General features: G+C 38.1%; 1 pseudogene; it reads right to left on the minus strand.

The window, feature by feature from the left end:
• Nucleotides 1-19,586: 19,586 nt before the first annotated feature.
• LOC123858290 (cytochrome b5-like) lies at nt 19,587-20,309 on the minus strand (annotated as a pseudogene).
• Nucleotides 20,310-20,873: the final 564 nt, after the last annotated feature.

The following is a 20,873-nucleotide window of genomic DNA, read 5'->3' on the forward strand; positions in this document are numbered from 1 at the left end:
GTTACTTCAACTACTTAGAGATAAGTCAGCAGCATTGGCTAGTATTACTAATAAAAAAGGTGGAAATGAAAGAAGTAGGCATGTTTGTCCATTAAAAACTACAGATAAATTTTGCAATAGAATATATCAGAATAAATACTTTGAGGAGATATTCCTTTGAAAAGATTATTTTATGGTGAACAGACACATGAAAAAATGCTCAACATCATTCATCATCAGGGAAATACAAATCAAAATCACAATGAGATACCACCTCACACCAGTCAGAATGGCTAAAATTAACAAAACAGGAAACAACAGATGTTGGTGAGGATGTGGAGAAAGGGGAAGCCTCTTACACTGTTGGTGGGAATGCAAATTGGTACAGCCACTCCAGAAAACATTATGGGGGTTCACCAAAAAGTTAAAAATAGAGCTACCCCATGACCCAGCAATTGCACTACTAGGTATTTATCCAAAAGATACAAAAGTACTGATTCAAAGGGGCACATGTACCCCATGTTTATAGCAGCATTATCAACAATAGTTAAACTATGCAAAGAGCTCAAATGTCCATCGACTGATGAATGGATGAAGATGTGGTATATATACAATGTAATATTACTTAGTCTTCAAAAAGAATGAAGTTTTGCCATTTGCAACTATGTGGATGGAGCTAGAGTGTATTATGCTAAGTGAAATAAATCAGTCCTAGAAAGACTGTATGATTTCACTCATATGTGGAATTTAAGAAACAAAACAGATGAATACAGGGGAAGTGAAGGAAAAATAAAATAAGATAAAAACAGAGAGGGAGGCAAACCATAAGAAACTCTTAACTATAGAGAACAAACTGAGGGTTCCTGGAGGGTAGGTGGGTGGGGGAATGGGTTAAATGGGTCATGGGTATTAAGGAGGGCATTTGTTGGGGTAAGCACTGGGTGTTATATATAAGGGATGAATCACTAAATTCTACTCTTGAAACTAATACTATACTATATGTTAACTAACTTGAATTTAAATAAAATCTTGGAAGAAAAATAAAGACTATTTTATATTGTTATCTAAATATATTCATTCCTTTCCAATGTTCTTTTTTCTTTTTATTGCTATTTAGCTACAGTATCAAGTCCTGTATTTTTCTATGCATTAGATTATATCTTCTTTACATAAAACTTTTACTTGCTTTAAATGCCTCTTAGTTATTGGATATGTACCCATTTATTTCTTTAACTATTATTTATTTAGTTGACCAGTATGCAATTATTCAATTAGAGGGATAAAAAGCAAGTAAGAATTCAATCTTCTTCTTTTTCTTTTTTTCTTTCTTTTTTTTTTTTTTTTAAAGATTTTATTTAATTATTTGACAGAGAGACACAGTGAGAGAGGAAACACAAGCAGGGGGAGTGGGAGAGGGAGAAGCAGGCTTCCCGCCGAGCGGGGAGCCCGATGCAGGGCTCGATCCCAAGGACCCTGGGATCATGACCTGAGCCAAAAGCAGATGCTTAACAACTGAGCCACCCAGGTGCCCCTTTTCTTTTTCTTTTAAGATTTATTTATTTATTTTAGAGAGAGAAAGAGAGAGAGAGGGGGGGGAGGGGCAGAGGGAGAGAGAGAATCTCAAGCAGAAGCCCCCTCCCCGCGGAGTGCAGAGCCCCATGCAAGGCACCACCCCACAACCCTGAGATCACGACCTGAGCCAAAATCAAGAGTCGGATGCCTAAGTGACGGAGCCACACAGGTGCCCCAAGTGTTGAATCTTCTAAAGGAGTTGAGGGTAGGGAAAATAAAACAGAAGAAAGTTGAAAAAGAGGTATTTACGTAACTACCAGAGTACTTCAGGGGAGGAAGCAATTACTTCCAGATGAGACATTAAGAGAAGATTTTGTGGAGGATGTGGTATTGAGCTAGACCTTGAGCCTTGAAGGAAGCGTAGGTTCTGCCAATGCAGAGAAGGAAGGAAAGGCCGCTTCCGTCTTGAGCCAGGGCAGAGAGGCAGGAAAGCATGAAGTTAGGGAGAGGAGTCAGAGTTGACACAAAGGAAAAAATAGCTAGGAAAAGGAGTAGAGGAAAACCAGGCTGGAATCATAGATTGTGGCCAGAACCTGGTTTTAGATGCTAGGCTGGGTAATCTAGACTTTATTTTGTAGATTGTGAAGCATTTGAGCAAGGGAATGAGAAATCAGAGATGTTTGTTGGGAACATTGTCCTGACAGAAGTATTTAAGATTATACATTGGGCTAGGGAGAGGCTAATGGAGGGGTCAGTCAGAAGGTTAGTTACTATAGCAGTGCAGACCATAGGCTCTGAATTGGGATATTAGCAGGGGCATTAGAGAGAGAGGACTCAGGAGAGGTTATTGTAAAACTAGAATCAATAGGTCTTGGAAACCTATTGCATATGGTGATGGAATAAGGGGAGCAAGTAAAAAAAAAAGTTACTCCAGTATTATGGGTCTCTATGACAAAGAAGATGGTGGTATTTCAAGCTAATTTAGGGAATGCAGGAGGAGAAACAGATTAAGATCTGTTCAAGAGAAAATATGCTCTTGTAAGGAAGAAATATATTTATACTATATTCTGAAGATATATATATATATTCAATTGAAGATTGAACTGAAGCCAGTGATGAAAATGGGAAGTGCATTAGGGGACATCTTGAATTTTGCTCTGTGATAATAATGAATGTCCAGATTATTTATATTCAATGTTGTCTCCTTCATTATTTAAGTATATTCATGTTCTCAGACTGATAAATTGGACAAATGCCTCTTATAACCTTAACCTGACCTTCTTGGTTAGCCAAGTGTCTGAGGTATATAGATTTTTTTTACTGCATTCAAAATCTTTAACAAAGGAGATTCTTAAAATAACACAAAAGATCTTTATCTTCAACAACAACAACATAAGTGCCCATCCATGGATGGGCTTGACTTAAGCTTTTAGCTTACATGTTCTTTGAATACTTAAACTCAGGGGCTTTCTAGATTAAGTCTGGTGTGGTTAATATAGTTCAAATAAACAGCCCAGGGACGGGTACTGTCATTATCATGACTAATGCAATCAAACATAATTTCCCAGTTGGAAAGCATAATTTTTATTTGTATAATTTTTCTAAGAAAAATTATTCAGGTTTCAGTAGAATTGGTTAAGATAAAGTTTTTTTTTTTAAAGGGTTAAATAATTGCTTTACTAGAGTACTTTCTAACTAGGTAGATAGGGATGATCTGTTAAAGTGCATCCATTTATAACACAAAATGTTCTAAGCAGGACCTTCCTCCATATCTGTGGTTTTAATTTTCAATGTGAAAAGAACTATAGTAGGACTATGCAGTAAGCTTACTATTTATTCTGATACCTTTAATGCCATATTTAACTTCACAAGTTTTACATTCTCCTTCGAATCTTAAGAGCTATCTTTATAAAAAGCTATTTTTGTTGTTGTTTGAGGGAGAGGAAGGCCAAGACTGAAGGTACGCTGAGACATGCAGTATCATTTCCTCTGTTTGGCACGCTTCAGAATCCTAGCTAAGAACAGATAGGAGGTTGTTTTGTGGGAACAAGAAGACTGCTACATGCTTGATAAATCAGTTTGTCCAAAGAAGATTGTAGTAGCATAATCTCATCCTGATGGTTTTACTACGAAGCAAAAAAAAAAAAAAAAAAAAAGCAAAATAATAACGTGATGATAAATAAAATAAAATAAAATAAATTCTTCCAGTGACATGTAGGAAAGAAAACTGAGGTAGATGCATAAATGAATTTAAAAGCACGTTTTATCAAAATTATTCAGTGATTTGCTTCAATTTTTGGCTTTATTTTTAGTGCAGACTTGATTTCTTAGCATGTATTTTACTTCATTACACATGTTCATTTGTGGAAATCTTTGTTGGGGCCTTGCAGTAATGTGATAAGCCGGGGCTAGATCAAGAGGGATGTTGCTGCCTCCCAGATAGTTATTAGTAAAAGGGGGATATTGTGGTTTTGTGGTGCAGAAGGGGCAAGGGCACGAGGAAAGGTATCCCATCTGTCCTTGTTGATTAGAGTGACGTTTTGTATTGAAGGATACAGATGTACTTTGACTTAACACTGTAGATGTGTTCCTGTAAAGTTGTGTATAAGCTGATTCTTTCGTTGTTGTTAATCAAATCTGAATGTCTATGCTGTATTTTCAGAATTCTTTTACTTTCATTTCTGATTGATCTTTAATTGGCAGAGGTTTCTAAGACTTTAATTCTAAATTTCTCTGAGACTTAAAAGGGCTAAAACTGAAGGGGCTGAGAGGCTAGTTGAGATTTAGAAGTTTCCCATGGAAAAATTTTTCAACGCGTTGTGAGTCTTCCCCACACCTATTGAGACTTGTGGTATAGGTGTTTTTACTTTACCTCAGGCGTAGTGAGGAAGGCTTTAAGTGGACAAGATGGAGAGTTTGACTTGGATCCCCTGGATTCCATGGAACACAGAAATACTTGGAACACAGAATGAAGAACTGCATTTGGAAAGTAACTATAATCCTTTCATTGGCATCTTAAAGGTATGAAGCCCTTGGTAGGAGTATGTGCCTGAGTTATTTAAAACGGGATCATGTCCAAGAGGCCTTCTGCCTAAACCAGACAACCTTAGCAGAAAGAGCCTACAGATGTGCCATGAGAGGCTGAAGGTGAGGCTGGGGCTGGGGTTCCTGCATAAGTGTCCAGTTCAGGTAGAGGTTTTGCCTACTTTAAGGAAGCTGTAGTCAAGGGAACTCACAGGAGGATATCCAAGGTGGTCATAAAACCAACTCTGAGAGCCAGAATCAACTTTAAACACCTGCCATGGCCAGAGTATACCAGAGCTGGATTACATGTGTGCCTGTCAAACAAGACCTACCCCTTATCTCTCTTCCTTCTCTGGCCCCTCCACCCCTGGCTGACCAAAGGCCAGCTGAGATAATGAAGATTCGCTGATCCTCACTGCAGAGGCCTCCGGCCCGAGTAGTTTGGGGGGGTAGTAGGAGGAAGCATTAACTGCAATATAGTTCAGAGTTTTAACTAAGACACTGGACTGAGCATTTTTATTATTGAACTGAGACTACTTTGTGACTAATAAGAAGAATTTTGATTAACTGAGCGTACCAAAAAAGTTAAGGGACTTTCCCTAAGCATTAGGAAAGAACCTTTCTGCAGAGCTGATTTGATCAGGCTTTTGGGAAGAAAAGAAGAAAGTTGTTTTCTGTTCTCCCCTTAAGAGAGTTTCTGGTCCTGGGTAAAGTTTACTTGTTTTGAATAATCACACTGGCTGCTGAGTGGATATCAGACCAGAGGCTGACAGGTGTGAATGCAGAGGGCGAGTTAGGAGGTGATTGCTGGCTTCTTCACCTCCTTAGTTGTGGGACTTTGGGCAAGTCCCTGAACTCTTCTGTGCATCAGTTCCCCCATCTTAGAGTGGTAAGGTACCAGAACACCTTACGGGGTTGTCAAGAGGAATCAATGAACTAACATTAAAGTGTTTAGAGGAGTGCTTGACCCAAAGTAAGTATTAGGAAGTATTTGTTGCTATTTTTACTTTAAGAATTATTGTTGTAGCAGCCCAAATGAGAGATATCAATGACTTGGAATATCTTTAACTAGAGAGCATGAAAGGTTTATGATATATTTTATTTTATTTTTTAAAAGATTTTATTTATTTATTAGAGAGAGTGAGAGAGAGCACAAGCAGGGGGAGGGGCAGAGGGAGAGGGAGAAGCAGCTTCCCTGCTGAGCAGGGAGCTGGACTCAGAGCTTGATCCCAGTACCCTGGGATCATGACCTGAACCGAAAGCAGATCCATAACCAACCGAGCCACCCAGGTGCCCATGATATATTTTAAAATTATAGTCAATAGGACTTTGTAGAGGATGATTAGATATGGAGAATAAAGTAGAGGGAGAGGGCAAGAATTACTCTCAAGTTTCCAGCTTGGACATCTGCATGGAATTGAGATTATTGAAATTGAGAAGGACAGGAATTGTATACACACTTAATAAAGATTCCTGGCTGCTGATGCTTTTTAAAGTCTGCATTTTAATAGCACTGAATGATTTGGGCACCACAGTAGTTTTTCTGAAATTGAAAATGCTCTAAAACAAAATCACCTTCTGACCCTTGCCCTACCATTTTAGAAAATGGGGCAGGGTGGGTAGGTAATTGTGTGATAACACGGTTTTTCTTTCAAGAACCAAGAATGACCTCAACGGGCAATCAATCTTTGTAAAATAAATGTCAGAAAAAATGGCATAATATTAACAATTCTAAAACTAGCATTGTTATCTTTGATAGATGTCCTCCAAAATTTAATTGTTCTGTTTAATAAACTCAATAAACTACATAATAAACTTAACCTAGTGTGGGCAGCAATATAGTTTTCAGATCTTCTTTTTCAAAAGCACACACACAAATGCACAGATAAAATTTTAGCACTTACTGGTTTAAGTGACTTTAATGGTTTGTCACCTACCCTTGCTGTAGGTAATCTTTATAAGCAGGGTAACGGCTTTCCCATCCTAGTGATATACTGTGGAGATAAAGGAAACTTTTGTTCTTTGGTATTAACTGGTACTGTGTTCTTCTCCACCCTGTGGTGATAAGATCAGTGTTGAGAGCCAGAATTTCTCTTCTGCCTGAGGTCTTGCTGATAGTGTCTTTATCAACCTCTCCAGCCTTGCTAGGAATTGGAAGAACATTGCTATCAGATGCCAGGGCTGACCAATGAATGGCTAAGGGCTTTTAGTCCCAGCCTTTGTGGGTTTTTTCTTGTTTGTTTGTTTTTGTTTTTTTGGGTTTTTTTTAAGCTTTGATTCTTATTTTATTTTATGAGTTAAATCATTATGAACGTTTTGTATATTTATGCTCAAATGTTTCGAATAGAGCTCTAACAAGGTAAGATAAATGATGGATATAAGCTAGCCACTCTTTTCTCTCCTCTTAACGTAGCATGTTAGCTAATTTTGCAGTCCTATTCAGGTATTAGGGCCTGAATAGGCCTTTGTGTTTTGTAGAACCCTGTGTAGATAAGCATAGCCCCTCATTATCAGAATGTTCCCCCCAGTTCTTGACAGCACTGCGAAAGAAGCTTCTGTGAGAAGAAGCAGGTTGTTCCCTGAGTCCTTGGTGTCTAATGTTACACCATTGGCCTGGGCTGGGGCCTCATCTTGGTTTAACGATTACAGTATTCCTGTTGTAACAACATTCTTTTAGGTAAAAGTACTAAATCTCCTGTTTAGTGACAGATGTTTGGTTTGGCATTTTACTTTTGCTTTTGGCAAACTCATAAAGAGGCAAAGCCAACTCACATGATCTAGAAAGGAGAAAATGAAGTCAAATTCTAAAATACTAGACTAATTCTTTAGCAGGTTGATATGAGAGGAGGCCTTTGCTTTCAAATAGAGACTCTTTTAGGTAATAGAGGAAAATTTTGAAATCATACAGATATATAGGAAGTTAAAGTGCTTAAATCCAAATATTTAATGTTATTTCATCTCATTTTATTTTTTTAAAGATTTTATTTATTTATTTGAGAGAGAGAGAGAAGAAGAGAGAGAGAGAATCTGAAGCAGACTCCATGCTGAGTGCAGAGCTGGGCAGGGGGGTTCAATCCCACAACCTCGAGATCCTGACCTAAGCCAAAACCAAGAGTCGGTCACTTAACAGACTGAGCCACCCAGGCGACCCCATTTTACTTTTTACAGCCATCGTGATCAACTGGAAGCACCTGCTCTGAAAATTCCCAAGGTCAACAACATCTTGGCCTTAATGAGATGGTGCTTTGGGAACCTACTGGATATTTGTTTCCGTGCTAGAGGAAAACTAGATCTGTTTATTCTTTTTCTTCTTTTTAATTTATTTCCCTCCAATTTTTATCAAAGTCGTACATGTATGTGACAAAAATAATACAGAACTGAGGAATTTATACTGAAAAACAACAGCTCTCTGTCCCTACTTCTCAGTCTTCCTTTCCAGAGGCAAATAAATAAGCTTCCTTCATTTGGTAAAAAGATTAAAATTATTTTTACTAATTACTGATTTTATTCCTTTAAACTATCTCCTAAGAAGTTATAACTGCAAGTAATCTGGTCTGTATCCTTCAAGTCTTCGTTTCTATGCTTATAATAAACATAGGTACACGCATGGAGGCACCACTACTTTTAATAACCTTTTCTTTTGAGTGGTCCATGAATTACCTCTCAACTTCCAGTTATATGCTGTTGCTGCCATTTCATGACTTCTCAACTTAAAAGACATTATCTATTCACTGCCTGTAATAAAAACAAAGATTCAACTGTCCTTTCTTGAATTTTGATGGATATTATAGTTTTATTATCGGTTGCTTTTATATTTCTAAATAATATACTTAAACCTCTAGGTTTTGTCTCAACAGCCTTATATAATATCTCTTGATGCTTAAACTATATTTATTCATTTAATGATTATTTACTGAGTATCTGCTATGATGGTAGGCACTATTCTAAATGCTCAATGATCAAAATAAAGATCCCAGCCTCATTGGCCTGTACATTCTGGTGGGGGAAGGGATGTTGAGACACATAAATTATATAGTAGACATTGACATGTTTAATGGGAAAAAAAGTAGAATAAGGGTAGGAGGAATCTGGAATCAGGGAAGTGGGAGTAACAATTTTAAATGGTGGTCAGATTTGGCCTCAATGAGGAGTAATGTTTGAGCAAAGACTTAAAGGCAGGGAGGGAGTTATCCTCGTGAATATCTTAGGGAAGAGAGTTCAGGCAGAGGAAAGAGCAAAGGCCTCAAAGCAGGAGTGTGCCTGGCACATTCAGGGATTGGCAAGGAGGCTAGTATGGCTGGAATGGAGTGAGCCAAGGGCCCTGTGGTGGATGACGAGGTCAGAGAGATAACAGAGGGTGAGTTGACGTAGGGCCATAGGGGCCAATATAAGGATTTTTCACTTTTGCTCTGGGTGCAATGGCAAGCCATTGAAAGGTTTTGAGCAGAGAATAACATGGTCTGACTTGTATTTAGAAGGATTTATATAGCTTCCAGGGGGCGGTGCCTGGGTAGTTCAGTTGGTTAAGCATCTGACTCTTGATCAGGTCATGAGTGGCTACACACTCAGCTCAGAGTATTTATCCTTCTGCCTCTGCTCCTCCCCTTGCTCTCTCTCTCTCTCATAAATAAATAAGTAAAATCTTGAAAAAAAGGAAAGATTAAATATAGCTGCCATGTTGAGAATAAATACAGGAAGGCATTGGTGGAAGCAGGGGGATGGATTGGGAGGCTATTACAGTAACCCAGACAGAGATAAAGGTAGTTCTGAGCAGGGGGTACTTGTGGAGTTGGTGAGAAGTAGTCACATTCTAGATATACTTTGATGAAACTATCAGCTCTTCTCTCCTTTCTTCTACCTTCTACCCTTCTACCTACCATATTCTGTCCATACTTTTGTTTTTACATTTTCAAGGTCAATGCCAAGCTCATTCTTTATTGTAACCTAGCTTTCATGTGTTGTTTATAGGTCGATCCTGAAAGTCAACAATCAACACTTTCCTACTTAATTATTGTTCATTGCATAGCCAAATAATGTGCAAAAATTACATTTAAACAAAAATAGGTCCAAGGTCATGACCTCTGGGCTCCTTGAAGAAGAATGTTTTAGCGTCCACATTAAATGCACTTTCTTTTATAATTTCGGAAATTGCTTAAAATTATGCCACATTTTACATTTTAAAAACCAGACTAGACACCTTACTGGTGGAAGTTTAAGCTACTTTATTGTTGATAACATCATATCAAGTGAAGAGTTTTATGGGTGTTGGGTTTTTCCCCCCCAAAGGGTGGGTGGAACAAATTGATTTGGCTACTGTGGAATATTTAAACTGTTGTGTAAAATAAGCGTCTGACCACTCAGTATGATTTGTGTGTATGGAAGGTCCCAAATCAAAATTGTTCTTCCATAATCAACAACCCTTTAATCCTTCCTTTTTCTAAAGAAACCAAAGGGCACTGGTTTGTATGGTAAGATGGGGGAGTATGTTAATTTTTGGAATTTGGAAAGTAGACAGCTTTACTTTATAAGGTTGGAACAGCAGCACCGTCCATGAAATATAAACCAAAAAATCTTACTGTTAAAAAAAAAATTATGCCACATTTTAGCTGTCTTCCTTTTTTTACCATGATTTTTTTTTTTTTAGGGAGAGAGAGCACGCACTTGCATGTGCCAGCAGAGGGCGGGGGCAAGGGGCAGTGGGAGAGGGAGAGAGAGTATCTAAGCAGACTCCATGCCCATCACAGAGCCCGATGTGGAGCTCAGACTCACAACTCTGAGATCATGACCTGGGCCAAAATCAAGAGTCGGATGATTAACTGCCTGAGCCACCCTGGTGCCCCTATCAACAAATTTTTAAAAATGTAATTCTAATTGTTTCCAGGGTAGCCTGGAATTTCCAGTTGTCTTTTTTTGTATCTTGTTGAGAAAAAAAAATACATGTTTTCTTTACCATATTACTGATACCACCCATTTCTATAGTCATTGTATCTTTTGCACAGACTACATTTCATTTTTCTTCTTGAAGACATTGCACTTGAGACCCACTGACTTCCTCTTCTGATTTAGATTGTAAACCCTATGCACAGCTTCACCGTGGAATTGTTTTGCATTAGACTCCTGGGTTAGTTCCACCTTTTTTATATTCCATATCTCCCTCTTTGTTGGTTTCTACCTCATTTCTCTGGAATATATTAAACATATTTTCGGGGTGTCTGGGTGGCTCAGTCAGTTAAGCGTCTGCCTTTAGCTCAGGTCATGATCTCAGGGTCCTGGGATTGAGCCCCACGTCAGGCTCCTTGCTCAGTGGGGAGCCTGCTTCTCCCTCTCCTCCTCCCTCCCCCACTCATGCTCTCTCGTTTGCTCACTCTTGGTCTCTCTTGTTCACTCACTCTCGGTATCTCTATCTCAAATAAATAAATAAATAAAATATTTAAAAAAAACAATAAATTTTCATCAGAAAACACAGATGGGAGATGAAATTTCTGAGTACCTGTAAATCTGAACATGTCTTAATATGCCTTCACATTGATTTATAATTTGGCAGAGCACAGAATTCTGTATTCAAACATTTTATTGTCCTCAGAACTGTGAAGGTTTGGTTCCACTATCTTCTAAGCATGATAATTACTGACAAGCAGTTTGATGTTAGTTTACTGTTCCTCAGTAAGTGACCTTTTTTGCTCTTCTTCTCTAAAGGCTTTAAAAGATTTTCTCTTCTCATTTTCACTGCGGCATTTTTCACAATAGCCAAGATGTGGAAACAACCTAAATGTCCACTGATGGATGAATGGATTTAAAAAAACTAAAAAAACCCCCCAAAACATACAATGGAACATTATTCAGCCATAAGAAAGAAGGAAATCCTGACACATGTGACAACATGGGTGAATGCTGAGGACATTATGCTAAGGGAAGTAAGCCAGTCACAGAAGGACAGACACTGCATGGTATCTAAAGTAGTCAAATTCATAGAAGTGGGGAGAATGGTGGTTACCAGAGGCCGGAAGGAGGGAAAAAATTGGGAGTTGATGTCCAACAGGTATAAAGTTCCAATTATGCAAGATGAATACATTCTAGAGAATAAATTCTAGAGATCTGCTGAACAACATTGTGCTTATAGTTAACAAGCCTATAGTCTATTGCTCATTTAAAAATTTGCTAAGAAAGTAGATCTCATGTTATGTATTCTTACCACAATAAAAAATTTAATTAAAAAAGTCTCTTAATATTTAGCATTTTAAAATTTTGTGATGTTATATCTAGATGATCTTTTTTCATTCATTTTGCTTGGCCCTCATTTATCTCCTTTACTAGGAATACTTATGTCATTCCTTAACTCTGGAGGATATATATATATCCTCCTGTATATGTATATATCCTCCGGTATATGTACGTATCTTCCTGTGTATGTGTGTGTGTATTTATATATATACTTCCTCCAGAGTTAAGGAATGACATATATATGTCAAACTTTATGGAAGTTTCCATTTATATGGAAAACTTTAATTTTAGATGACATATGTTATGGAGAGCTAAGAAAATTTAAGAACTACTTGTTTTCTTTTTTTTTTCCTTAACAAAATGGAATTTACTGTGTGGAAGACTCTTGATATGTGATTGTTTAACCATTTTTGATAAATTAGAATGAAATCTAGTGTGATCATGATTATTGAATGAATTTGTTTGGAAAGCTTTATTTTATTTGTGAATTAAAAAGTCAGGGTAGGGCGCCTGGGTGGCTCAGTTGGTTAAGCGACTGCCTTCGGCTCAGGTCATGATCCTGGAGTCCCTGGATCGAGTCCCGCGACGGGCTCCCTGCTCGGCGGGGAGCCTGCTTCTGCCTCTGACCCTCCCCCCTCTCATATGCTCTCTCTCTCTCATTCTCTCTGTCTCAAATAAATAAATAAATAAATAATCTTTTAAAAAAAGTCAGGGTAACTATAAACTTGACTGGTTTATTCTACTTTTCATTATGTTGTTTTGTTCTTAGCTATAACATTTGTGACCCAGGGAGAATGACATTGATTGACATGATAAATTCCACATGCATTTTGTTTCCCAGTGAGTTGTGTAAATTTTATTTTTGTTGAAGATTGCATGTTGAATAAATGTTATGTCCTCATACCACTTCTTAAGAAGGAAGTTCTGATTTGAAATTGTATCATTTCCTTCAAAATGAAGGGCAGTGCTTAGTTAAATAAGAGGATGATGACCTCTTTTAAACCACTTCCTCTCTACTATGTCTTACTAAAATAAAATCTGTAAGTCATTTTGAAAAATGCTACGAGGGTTTCCAATAAGCCATATATTAGAATTAACTGAATTTATATCATTTTTCCACTTGTATATCTTTTTCTGCCATTTTGGGTCCAAATCAAGCTACTCAGTTTAACTGCGATTTTTCTGAGAATATTGGTGTACCATCTTAACATTACTCCGTAAACATTTTGATGAATTCATTTAGTGACTTAAAACCTCCTTTAATTTACTGTATGAGAATTAATCACCCATTGCTTCTAGGAAAAAATAAATGGTAATAATAATAATAATAACAATATAATATATATATATATATATGGTATTTCTTTCTTCCATGTTTTTATTTTTTGGAATTTATATTTGCTGGATATTGAAACTTTGGGATTTGTTTTATCTTTTCTCTAAAGTTTTCTCTCATGTTATCTTTTGCTTTATGTCTTAGGAGTGGTTCTAGACTTTGTTTTTTTAACTCTTCCACTGATTTTTAAAATTTTCAGCAATTACACGTTTCAATTTCTAAGAAGTCTTCTTTAGGATTTTTATTTTGGTATGTGTTGGGGAGGTCAAGATGAGAGGTAGGAGCATCCAGTTTGAACTTTGTGGAAACAATATCTTTTCAAATTTATCTGATAATGCTAATTTAAATTTTTTTTTTATGACAGCTGTCTTTTTTTTTTTTTTAAGATTTTATTTATTTATTTGAGACAGAGAGCATGAGAGAGACAGAGAGCACATGAGAGGGGGGAGGGTCAGAGGGAGAAGCAGGCTCCCTGCCGAGCAGGGAGCCCGATGCGGGACTCGATCCCAGGACTCCAGGATCATGACCTGAGCCGAAGGCAGTCGCTTAACCAACTGAGCCACCCAGGCGCCCTAATTTAAAATTTTTAAAGCTAATTTTTCTCTTTCAATAATCTCTACTTTTTCCTAAGATCAGTGCATGTACTATGTATCTCAGTCTTCCTCTTTTATGTTGCTTGTTTTCTCACTTGAGATCTTGAGTTGCCCATCATGTTTAAGAATGGGACTGTTCTAGACAGCTTTTTTTTTTTTTTTAAAGAATTTATTTATTTATATGACAGAGAGAGAGATAGGGAGAGCAGGAACACAAGCAGGGGGAGCGGGAGAGGGAGAAGCAGGTTTCCCGCCGAGCAGGGAGCCTGATGTGGGACTCGATCCCAGGACCCTGGGATCATAACCTGAGCCGAAGGCAGACGCTTAACGACTGAGCCACCCAGGCGCCCATGTTCTAGACAGCTTTTAGGAGTTTCTGACTGTTGATGCATAGGTCTGTCTTCCTGTGGGATGGCTCTGTGTATGTGGTGGGGGTCGGGGGGGAATCACTGATTATGGGAATGCCAGTTATTCAGATAAACCTCCAAATTGCAATGGCTTTACACAATAGATTTATTTCTCATCTGGGTCATAGTACAGTGCAAATGCCCCTGATTGGCAGGTGGCTTTCTTGCATGTGATAATTCAGAGGCCCAGAATTATTTCCCCTAACGTCTCCTTGAACATTGGTGCCTTCTGCTTCCAGCTGCCAGACGGGTAAACAAGAAAAGGCACACCTACTTTCTTAAAATCCCTGGCTGGAAGTGACATGCTTCCCTTCTACTCACATTCTACTAGTTAGATGACTACACCTGGGTGCAAGAGAGACTGGAAAATCAAGTCCCTGGCTGTGCACCCATTTCCCCAAAGTATATCACACTGAAGAATGAGGAGCACAGTTCTTGGTGTTTCTATAAATAGACTTAACCACTGGTTGTCTTCATTTTAGGGTAGAATTCTGGAGCCTTTTAGTTTTTTAGGGGGCAGATTTGGCACTCCAAAATGCAAGACTAGAGAGAGCTTAACTTGGAGCACTGGCATCCAGCTTGAGCATTCCTGATTCTCCTCAGTTTATTCCGTTTTTTAATGACAAAAAACCTTTTTTGGGGGGGAGGCCGGGGGGAGTAGGAGTCAAATGCCAGTTGGTATTCCATGTATTAGAAATGGGAGAGGAGGTTGGGAAGTGTTGGTTGGTGTGTAGTGCAGTCATGTATTAGACACAATTTCAACCAGTCCCTCTGTTTTAGCCTCCCCTCTGACTTCTGCCCTCTGATGCACCTGCCGACTCTGTCTGGAGCTTCTGTGGGTTTCTGCCAGGAGATTGACCCTCTCCTACACTGAATGTGCTTCCTGTATATTCTGGACTGTCTGTTCTCTATTATCTAACCACAGGTTTTTAGCCTCTTTCCATTTTCCACATATTGGCTTTAATCTCTCATACACTTCTGTTCTCTCTATTGCTCTGGGTTTGTTCCTGTGTTATCTTTAGGTCTCAGAAGATAGGAAGCTAGGGAAGACAAAGCTTTTTTTCCTTGGATTTATTGTTGAACTTGAGGCCCCAGAACTCTCTCTTGAGGAAAATCCTGAGTTTTCTTACAGGAACCATTTGAGTATTAGTCCAGAGTTCTATTTACATTCTTTTTGTGTGTGTGTGTGTGTGTGTGAGAGAGAGAGAGGAGAGAGGAAGGTGGGGAGGAGCAGAGAGAGGGAGAGAGAGAATCTTAAGCAGGTTCCATGCCCAGCATGGAGCCCAACTCAGGGCTCGACCTCACAACCCCGATATCATGACTTGAGCTGAAATCAAGTCATGCTTAACTGACTGAGCCACTCAGGCATCCCTACGTTCTTTAATTTTCTTAAAAATATAACTTTAGGGGAGCCTGGGTGGCTCAGTTCGTTGGGCAACTGCCTTCAGCTCGGGTCATGATCCTGGAGTCCCGGGATTGAGTCCAGCACCGGGCTCGCTGCTCAGCAGGGAGTCTGCTTCTCCCTCTGACCTTCCCCCCTCTCATGTGCTCTCTCTCTCTCTCTCATTCTCTCTCTTTCAAATAAATAAATAAAATCTTTAAAATATATATATATAACTTTACTCTCTGCTTAGTGTTTTTATTTTAATTTCAGCATAGTTAACATACAGTGTTATATTAATTTCAGGTGTACAATATAGTGATTCAATAATTCTATACATTACTCAGGACTCATCATGATAAGTTCACTTTTAATCCCCATCACCTATTTCACCCATTCCCCCCACCCACCTCCCCTCTGGTAACCACCAGTTTGTTCTCTGTAGTTAAGAGTCTGTTTCTTGGTTTGTCTCTTTTTTTCCCTTTGTTCATTTGTTTTATTTCCTAAATTCCACATACGGGTGAAATCATATGGTATGCAAATGGCAAGATTTCATTCTTTTTTATGGCTGAGTAATATTATTGTGTGTGTGTGTGTGTGTGTGTATTTCTTTTTCCATTCATCTATCTATGAACACTTGGACTGCTTCCATAATTTGACTATTGTAAATAATGCTGCAATAAATATAGGAATGCATATATCTTTTTGAATTAGTGTTTTTGTATTCTTTGGGTAAATACCCAGGAGTGGAATTACTGGATCATATGGTAGTTCTATTTTTAATTGTTTGAGGAACCTCTCTACTGTTTTGCACAGTGACTGTACCAATTTGCATTCCCACCAATAGTGCATGAGCGTTCCTTTTTCTCCACATCCTTGCCAACACTTGTTTCTTGTGTTTTTGATCTTAGCCATTCTGACAGGTGTGAGATGATATCTCATTGTAGATTTTTAAAGATATTTACTTATTTAAGTAATCTCTACCCCCAATGTGGGGCTCAAACTCACAACCCCAAGATCAAGAGTCACATGCTCTTCTGACTGAGCCAACCAGGCACCCCTCTCATTGTAGTTTTGATTTGCATTTCCCTGATGATGATGATGTTGAGCATTTTTCATGTGTCTTTTGGCCATCTGTATGTCTTCTTTGAGGGGATGTATGTTCATGTCTTCTGCCCAGTTTTTAATTGGATAATTTGTGTGTGTGTGTGTGGATTTGTATATGTTCTTTATATACAAGAACTAACCCTTTTGGTACTAACCCTTTATTGTATATGTCATGTGCAAGTATCTTCTCCCATTTAGTAGGCTGTCTTTTAGCTTTGTTGATTGTTTCCTTTGCTGGGCAGAACCTTTTTATTTTGAGGTAATCCCAATAGTTTAGTTTTGCTTTGGTTTCCTTTGCCTCAGGAGACATATCTAGAAAAATGTTGCTACGATTGATGTCAGAGAAATTACTTACTGCCTATGCTTTCTTCTAGGATTTTTATGGTTTCAGGTCTCACATTTAGGTCTTTAATCCATTTTTGAGTTTATTTTTTGTATGGTGTGAGAAAGTGGTCCAGTTTCATTCTTTCACATGTAGCTGTCCAATTTTCCCAACACCATCAATTGAAGAGACTGTCTTTTTCCCATTGCATATTCTTGCCTCTTTTGTTGAAGATTAATTGACCATATAATCATGGATTTATTTCTGGGCTCTCTATTCTGTTCCATTGATTTGTCTATTTTTGTGCCAGTACCATACTATTTTGATTACTACAGCTTTATGCTATATCTTGATATCTGGGATTGTGATATCTCTAGTTTTGTTCTTTTCAAGATTACTTTGACTATTCAGAGTCTTTTGTGGTTCCATACAAATTTTAGGATTATTCATTCTAGTTCTGTGAAAAGTGCTGTTGCTATTTTGATAGGGATTGCATTAAATCTGATGATTGCTTTATGTAGTATGGACATCTTAACAATATTTTTTTCTCTCAATCTATGAGCATGGAATATCTTTCCATTTGTTTGTATCATCTTCAATTTCTTTCAACAATGTTTTATAGTTTTCAGAGTACAGGTCTTTCACCTCCTTGGTTAAGTTTATTCCTAAGTATTTTATTATTTTGGGTGCAATTTTAAATGGGATTGTTTTCTTAATTTCTCTTTCTGCTGCTTCATTGTTAGTGTATAGAAATGCAACAGATTTCTGTATATTGATTTCTGTATCTAGTAGTTTTTTGGTGGCATCTTCAGGGTTTTTTATACATAGTATTATGCCATCTGCAAACAGTGACAATTTTACTTCTTCCTTACCAATTTTGATTCTTTCTTTCTTTCTTTCTTTCTTTCTTTCTTTCTTTCTTTCTTTCTTTCTTTCTTTCTTTCTTTCTTCCTTCCTTCCTTCCTTCCTTCCTTCCTTTCCTTTCTTCCTTTCTTTCCATCCTTCCTTTTTTCTTCCCTTCCTTCCTCTTCCTTCCTTCCTTCCTTCCTTCCTTCCTTCCTTCCTTCCTTCCTTCCTTCCTTCCTTCCTCCCTCCCTCCCTCCCTTCCTTCCTTCCTAAAGATTTGTTTATTTTAGAGACAGCATGAGTGAGTGAGAGTGGTGGGGGAAGGGCAGAGGGAGAGGGAGAGAGAAACCCAAGCAGACTGCTGCTGAGTGCTGAGCAATGTGAGACTTGATCTCAGGACCCTGAGATCACAATCTGAGCTGAAACCAAGAGTTGGACCCTTAACTGACTGGGTCACCCAGGCACCCCTTTTATTTCTTTTTCTTATCTGATTGCTGTGGCTAGGGCTCCCAATACAATGTTGAATAAAAATAGTGAGAGTGGCATCCTTGTGTTGTTCTTGATCTTAGGGGAAAAGCCCTCAGTTTTTCACCATTGAGTATAATTTTAGTATAATTTTTCATATATGGCCTTTGTTGAGATATGTTCCCTCGAAACTTATGAGGGTTTTTTATCATGAATGGATGTTGTATTTTGTCAAATGCTTTTTTTGCATCTATTGAAATGATAATATGGTTTTTAAATATTTCTCTTGATGCAATGTATCATATTGATTGATTTATGAATATTGAACCATGTTTGCTTCCCTGGAATAAATTCCACTTGATCATGGTGAATTTTTTTTTTAATGTATTGTTGGATTCAGTTTGCTAATACTTGGTTGATGATTTTGCATTTATGTTCATCAGAGTATTGTCCTGTAGTTCTCCTTTTTGTAGGGTCTTTGTCTGGTTTTCATAGCAGTAATGTAAGCCTCAGAATTAATTTGGAAGTTTTCCTTCCTCTTCTATTGTTTGGAATAGTTTGAGAAGAATAGATATTAATTCTTCTTTAAATGTTTGGTAGAATTCACTTGTGAAGCTATCTGGTCCTGGACTTTTACTTGTTGGGAATTTTTTGATTACTGACTCAATTTCATTGCTGGTAATTGGTCTGTTCAAATTTCTATTTCTTCTTGACTCAGTTTTGGGAGGATATATGTATCTAGGAATTGATCCATTTCTTCTAGGTTGTCTAATTTTTTGGCATATAATTGCTCAGAGTATTCTTTTATAATTGTTTGTGTTTCTGTGGTGTTGTTTCTTATTTCTCCTCTTTCATTTCTGATATTTTATTTGAGTTCTCTCTATTATTATTTTTTGATGAGTCTGGCTAAAGGTTTATCAGTTCTGTTGATCTTTTCAAGGAACCAGCTCCTGGTTTCATTGACCTGTTCCATTATTTCTTTAGTTTTTATTTTGTTTATTTCTGCTCTAATCTTTATTATTTCCTTCCTACTACTGGTTCTGGGTTTTGTTTGTTATTCTTCTTCTAGCTCTTGTGGATGTAGAGTTAGGTTGCTTATTTGAGATTTTTCTTGCTTGTTGAGGTAGGCCTGTAAACTTATAAAAATTCCTTCTTAGTACAGCTTTTGCTCCATCCCAAAGATTTTGGACCATTGTGTTTTCATTTTCTTTTTTTTAAAGATTTTATTTATTTGACAGAGAGACACACAGCGAGAGAGGGAACACAAGCAGGGGGAGTGGGAGAGGGAGAAGCAGGCTCTCCGCCGAGCAGGGAGCCCAACATGGGGCTTGATCCCAGGACCCTGGGACCATGACCTGAGCTGAAGGCAGACACTTAACCACTGAACCACCCAGGCGCCCCTGTGTTTTCATTTGCTTCCATGTATTTTTTTTAATTTAAAAGCCAGATATATTTTTAAAGATCATGCCTACAATGAGTAAATTATGTAGTGATGGAACATCAAAAAAAGCTGATGAACAAAAGGCACATTTTAAGAGTTCAGGAGTAGAAAGAACAGAAGAGTTCTTTTTGGTTTGGTTCAAAGTAGGAGAAAAGGGAAACAGGTGTATTAAAATTATTTTTCAGGTGAAGGTTTCTGTCAGTTGATGCAGTTAACATTCTTTCTTCTTTCTCCCTGATCCAAAGCAGTCTTTTCTTTCATTGGCTTCTGGAGAATGTGTTTAATCTTCCACTGTGTAGAGGTGATACATCAGAGCTACCACCAGTGCTGAGATGGCTGGGATCACCCAGTTGGTCCACCAGCTAGAATTAGAGTCAACAGTAGTAATGACAGTTTTCGAACGCTTGCTCTGCCATCTGGATGAAGTTCCTCAATGATGTACATTTTGGACAACTCTCTAGCATGTGTAGAGTGTCCCACATTCTCAAAACTTTCAGTAGCATCCCCTCCAGCTTGTTCCCTTAACACTTCTTCCCCGCCAGGATGCTCCTCCAAAAACTTGGTCAAATTTTACACCTTGTAGTGCAGAATCAACCAGGTGCTCTTGCTGTGGTTGTGCTTCTGGATCTCTTGTAGGGTGTAGTACTTGACAGTATGGTCTGACTGCTCGGCCATTTCAGAACCCGGTGAGCCTCAGGCTGTGCAGATACTAGCTGAGCCGGGAGGAGAGGAGCATGTGTTTCAGCTAGCTGGCCCGGGACATTTCTGGGGCCCTGACCCCGCACCCCACCTCCATGTATTTTTTTATTTCTTCCTTGATTTATTGGTTGACCCATTCATTGTTTAGTGCATGTTGTTTAAACTCCATGTATTTGTGTTCTTTCCAGATTTTTTCTTGTGGTTGATTTTTAGTTTCATATTGCTGTGGTTGGAAAAGATGTAGGGTATGCCTTTGATCTTTTTGAATTTGTTGAGCCATGTTTTGGGCCTAATCTATTTTGGAGAACATTTCATGTGCACTCGAAAAGGTGTGTATTCTGCTGTTTTAGGATGGAATGTTCTGAATATATCTGTTAAATCCATCTGGTTTAATGTGTCATTCAAAGCCACTATTTCCTTGTTGATTTTCTGTTTGGATGATATATCCATTGATATAAGTGGGGTACTAAAGTCCCCTACTATTATTGTATTACTATCGATTACTTCCTTTATGTTTGTTATTAGCTGCTTTACGTATTT

The sequence above is a fragment of the Mirounga angustirostris genome, unplaced genomic scaffold (genome assembly GCF_029215605.1).
Source record: "Mirounga angustirostris isolate CCGP_5_RB_7025 unplaced genomic scaffold, mMirAng1.0.hap1 SCAF_4, whole genome shotgun sequence".
Classification (NCBI taxonomy): Eukaryota; Metazoa; Chordata; class Mammalia; order Carnivora; family Phocidae; genus Mirounga; species Mirounga angustirostris.